Raw genomic sequence first — 5533 nt, forward strand, 5'->3', positions numbered from 1 at the left:
GTGAAGCTGACCATCTTTTCAACATGATTAAGAAACTAAAATCACCCACTTGTTCTTTAATCATTTTTCCACTGGGTTTTCAGCCCTTTTCTTATCTGTATACAAAGGAAACTAGCCCTTTTTTTGAGATTAAAAACATTTTCATTTGGATTTTGACTTCACTTATTTTAATTGTGCCGTCTATTTGATTTTCTGCCATACAAAAAATGTCATTATTTTGTTTTTGCAAATGAGTGGACGGTAATGCCATTTACTAAGGTAGGAAACACAGGAAAAAAAAAAACAGTCTGGAGGGGAACAAGATGGACTCAATTCTAATCATCTAAAAGTAGATTTCCAGTAAGCAACTGGATTTACAAATCTCAGGAGAGATTTGAACTAGAAATATAATTATCGGTGTCATCAGCACATAGCTCAAAGCCTTCAGAAGAGACAAAATCATCAAGAAAATGTCTAAGAAAAAGTAAGAGTCAAACACAAAACACATATCAAGGAAACACCAATATTTAAGAAATGAGGTCAAGAAGCACAAGAAGGTAATATCTGGCTACATCAAAAGCTACCAAAAGTTCAAGCAGCTTCAAAGTGTAAGTATCCATTGTAGAACTTCCACTTCTAGCCACCAGGTGTGACAGGAAGCAGAATTATCTCTCAGCTGTAAATAGCTACAAAACTCAACAAAATATAAGAAACTGTTTTCAGATGCTGGCTATCAGGTATTACAAAACTGGATATACTGAGGTCCCCAAGAGAAGGAGAAGAAATAAGACGAGCCCTGCCATCACCCAGGCTTTAGATCTAGAGACTATGTCATCAGACTGTAGCACAGGAAAAGAAGAACTCAAACAGAACTAAGCAATTTTGCTGAGTTGAAGAAATAGAGCTTAGAGTTTGGTGAGGAATCAAGGCAAATAGAACTTCCATTACAGAGTATCAGGACAAGGGAGCTATGCAGAGAAAAGGTTCAGCAATCTATCTAGAGGTTTCCATGAAATGCCAGTCTGCGCAAGCTTACAAAACACTCCTCAAAGCCCTGCAAAACCAGTTTCTTAAGGGGAAAAAAACAATCAGGGAGCAATAAAAAGCAAAATTCCCAGACATATCACAAGGCAGGGAATCTTTCCCACTATCCAGAGTTGAAAGAACTCCATGAATATAAAGGTCACTCAGAAAAGAACTCAGAACAGCATTATTTTAGAAAGGAGATATATTACCAAAAGATAAAGGATATTCCAGATTCTCCCTAGAGTAGCTTAAAAACTAACCTCAAAAGCATCAAGCCAAACCACAAGACAACTTACTTAACTGCCTACCAGAACGAGTCCGTAACTTCTTAAGCAAAACAAAATTCGACATTCACAAATGTAAAATTAACAATGTCAAAAAAATCAATCAAAAATTATTAAACCTATGAGTAACCAGGAACTATAACTCATAAAGAGAAAAATTAGCCAATAAAACAGACCCAGAAACAACAGAGGCGGTGAAATTGATAAATATCTTATAAAAAGCTCTTATGAATATACTTTCACATACTCACAGATGTTAAAAGAAATGGAAGGTGAGGGAAAGATAAACGGAAATTTAACAGATAAAAGATAAAATATTTGCTTTTGTTGCTGCAGCAGAAGCTGTGAGTATGTTCAAGGCTTCAGATGAGGCTTGCCTCTAGCATCCTCTGCTGTGGCAAAAAGATCTGGCCGGACACCAATGAGACCAATGAAATCTGCCATGCCAACTCCTGTCAGCACATCCAGAAGCTGATCAAAGATGGGCTGATTATCCGTAAGTCTGTGACTGTCCATTCCTGGGCTCACTGCCAGAAAAGCACCTTGGCCTGCCAGAAGGGCAGGTACATGGACACAGGTAAGCAAAAAGGGTACAGTCAATGCTCAAATGCCAGAGAAGATAACTTGGGTGAGGAGAACAGGAATTCTGCGTCAGCTGCTCAAAGATACTGTGAATCTAAAAAGACTGATCACCACATGTATCACAGCCTGTACCTGAAGGTAAAAGGGAGTGTGTTCAAAAACAGGCAGATTCTCATGGAACACATCTACCCGCTGAAGGCACACAGGCCCACAAGATGCTCCTGGCTGACCAGGCAGAGGCCTGCTGGTCTAAGATCAAGGAAGCATGCAAGTACCATGAAGAGCGCCTCCAGGCAAAGAGGGAAGAGAGCATCAAGACTTTGTCCAAGGAGAAAGAGACGAGGAAATAAAGCTTCCCTTTTCTTGTCCGTACATAATGGTCTTGGTGATTATACAGATCAATCATTAAAATAAAACACACCTTTATCTGCTAAAAAATATATATATCTGAAACAAAATTTGTTGAATAAGATTAAAAGGAGATTAGACAGTGCAGCACAAAAGATGAATCATTTGAAAAGGAAAAAATGTTATTTAAATAAAGGAAGAAACAAAAAGCCTGAGTCCCACATGAAAAACAAACAAACGGGATGGGAAGTAAGGAAAGAAAAGTAAGGCAAGGAAGGAGGGAAATAAGGAGAAACATTTTCCAAATTTTATGTAAACCATAAACCCACACAGATGCATCAAATTCAATAAATTTGAAAAGATAAAACACAAAGAGAGAGAGAGAAGGCGAGAGAGAGAGCCAAGATATATTATGATAAAATTGCTGAACATCAGCAATTTGTATAGGTATAAATTTTGTATAGAGAAAAAATACTAAAAGTAGTCACAGGAAAGACATATAGGCATATCTCAGAGATACTGCAGGTTCGGTTTCAGACCACAACAATAAAGCAAATACCACAATAAAGCAAATAACACAAAAATGTTTGTTTTCCCAGGACATATAAATGTTTACACTATACTGTAGTCTATTACATATATAATAGCATTATGTCTGAAAAAATATATATATACCTTAACATAAAAATAATGTTTGAAGTGAAGGATACCCACTATTCCCTGATGACTGTTATGCATTATATGCCTGTATCAAAATATCTCATGTACCCAATATATACAACTACTATGTACCCATAAAAATCAAAAATAAAAAAGATTTTAAACACATTATTGCTAAAAATGCCAATGATCATCTGAGCCTACAACGAGTCAAAATCTTTTTGCTGGTGGAGAGTATTGCCTCTATGTTAATAACTTCTTCCTGATCAGTGTGGTGGTAGCAAAACATTGAGGCAGCTGTGGAAATTTCTTAAAATAAGACAACAACGAAGTTTGCCACATCAATTAATTATTCCTTCCCAAAAGATTTCTCTATAGCACGTGATGCTGTTTGATGCATCTTACCCACAAGCAGAACTTTCAAAATTGGAGTCAATCCTCTGAAACCCTGCCACTGCTTTCTCAATTAAGATTATATTCTAAATCCTTTTTTATTTCCAAGATGGCAGATTAGAGGCTTTCAGTGGGCCTCATTCTCTTGGAAATAGCAAGATAGTGTACAAAGGTCAACTCTGAGAGCTTTAATTCACAAAGGAAAACAGGAATCCACTGGAATCGTGACGGACACCCCAGATCCAAGGAAGACACACAAACACAAACAGCCCCTATGATGGCATCCAATTGATAAAAGTGAGGGAAGCCCAAGTATGCAAGACAGTCAGAAAGCCTCCCTCCGTGACTCACTTTTCCACTGGGGATCTGAGCAACCCAGGTCAAGAAAGAGTACTTTGTTTCTTCCAAGACCTGGATCTAACTTGGGGACAGGCTGGTTTGGAGATGCTGTGAGGGACAGATACTGGGAAAAGCTACTGGCATTTCCCAGACCCAGGACGGAGAACAGAACACCATTTTAAATGTGGGTGCATACAAGTCAACCATTATTTGGCAACCCAGCAGCATGGTCACATAGGCATCTGGCTCTGGAGCAGGACAGGGGTCTTCACAGCCACACTGTAGTTAGTGCCTCAGCACTAGGTGCTGGGATTGTGCTCTCCTCCACTGGAGGTCTAGGATGAGAGGAGAGCTGCTATGGCTGTAGTTTCTCCTGGACAACCAGATTTGGAGCCAGATCCAGGCTGGCAACCTGGAACTGGTCTGCATGTGTCATGGCTGGTTGCCACAGCCTGTTCCTCTGAGAATGTGGTGCAGCAGGGCCCTCTCTGCTCTACTCCCTGGCAAAAATCCAGGCATTTGGAGCAACTGTTTGCCTGGACAAGCAAGCTGAACCACCTCACCCTTCATGGATATAGATTATGGCATAGGGGAGGCCTCTCTGCTCCACATGGAGGCAGATCTAGAGGTATTCAGAGCACTCCCTCACCTGCATCCACAGTCTGAGCTGCCTTACCCTTCCTGTGCATAGATTGTGGCATAGATTCGTGGTACAGTGGGCGGCCCGCTCCACCCGCATGGAGACAGCGATCTAGGACGGTATTCCAGAGCACTTCCCTCACACGCTGCATCCACATCCCTGAGCTGCCCTTGACCCCTTCCCTGTGATATGATGTGTGGTACAGTGGGCCCTCCTGCCACTCACATGCGAGACAGATCCGTCACGAGCCTATTCAGAGCACTCCCTCACTGGCATCCACAGTCTGAGCTGCCTTACTCCTTCCTGGTGCTAGATATGTGTACATGTGGGGCCCTCTCCACCACAATGGACGAGCCGGGATTATCCAGGTATCTGATGCACTTGCTCACACGGGGACTCAGCAGGATCTGAGTCTGCCACTTTTCCCGCTACAGAGATCTCCTGTGCAGAAGGGCCCTCTCTGCTCCAGGGCCCAGAGCACAATCTCCAGGCCATTCAGAGCATCTGCTCACCTGATCGAGAAGCCTGATCTGCCACACCCTTCCTGTGCAGAGATCCTAGTGCACCCAGGCCCTCTCTGCTTCACACTCAGACAGATCTCCCAGGCATTCAGAGCATCTGCTCACCTGAATCAGCAGCCTGATCTGCCTCACCCTTCCTGTGCAGAGATCCTAGTGTAGGGAGGCCCTGTCTGCTTCATTCTCAGACAGATCTCCCAGGCATTCAGAGCACCCACTCACCTGGATCAGCAGCCTGGACTGCTCCATCCTTCTGTAGATAGATTATGGTGCAACAGGGCCCTTCCACTCCATTGCCCAAGAAGATCTTCAGATATTCAAAGTACCTATTTGCCCAAACTGGCATCTTGGGCCATGCCACTCTTCCTATGAAGAGATCTGGGTACAGGGAGGCCCTCCCTGCTTCATGCCCAGGCATATCTCCAGGCATTCAGAGCACCTGCTTGCCTGGTTCAGCAGCTTAGATCACCCCAACCCTCCTCCGCAGACATCTTAGTGGTGGTGGGGTCAGGGGGACCCTCTTCACTTCATGCCCAGGCAGATGTCCAGTCATCTGAAGCACCTACTCTTCAGGATTAGGAATTTAAGCTGCCGCCCATCCCTGTGCAGAGAACTTAGGGCCAAGGAGGTCTCTCAGCGCCACACCCAGGTACACCTCTGGGTGCTTGGTGACTACCCACTGGAGTCTCCCTATGCACTGACGCTTGTGCTTGCCATTGGAGGACCTGGCAGTGAAAGTGCCCAGTCCAGCCCTACATATCTTG

General features: G+C 43.2%; 1 pseudogene; it reads left to right on the forward strand.

Annotated features, from left to right (window-relative positions):
- Positions 1 to 229: 229 nt before the first annotated feature.
- On the forward strand, positions 230 to 2221 carry LOC108542147 (60S ribosomal protein L19 pseudogene; annotated as a pseudogene).
- Positions 2222 to 5533: the final 3312 nt, after the last annotated feature.

This window comes from Rhinopithecus bieti, unplaced genomic scaffold (assembly GCF_001698545.2).
Source record: "Rhinopithecus bieti isolate Rb0 unplaced genomic scaffold, ASM169854v2 scaffold_73, whole genome shotgun sequence".
Classification (NCBI taxonomy): domain Eukaryota; kingdom Metazoa; phylum Chordata; class Mammalia; order Primates; family Cercopithecidae; genus Rhinopithecus; species Rhinopithecus bieti.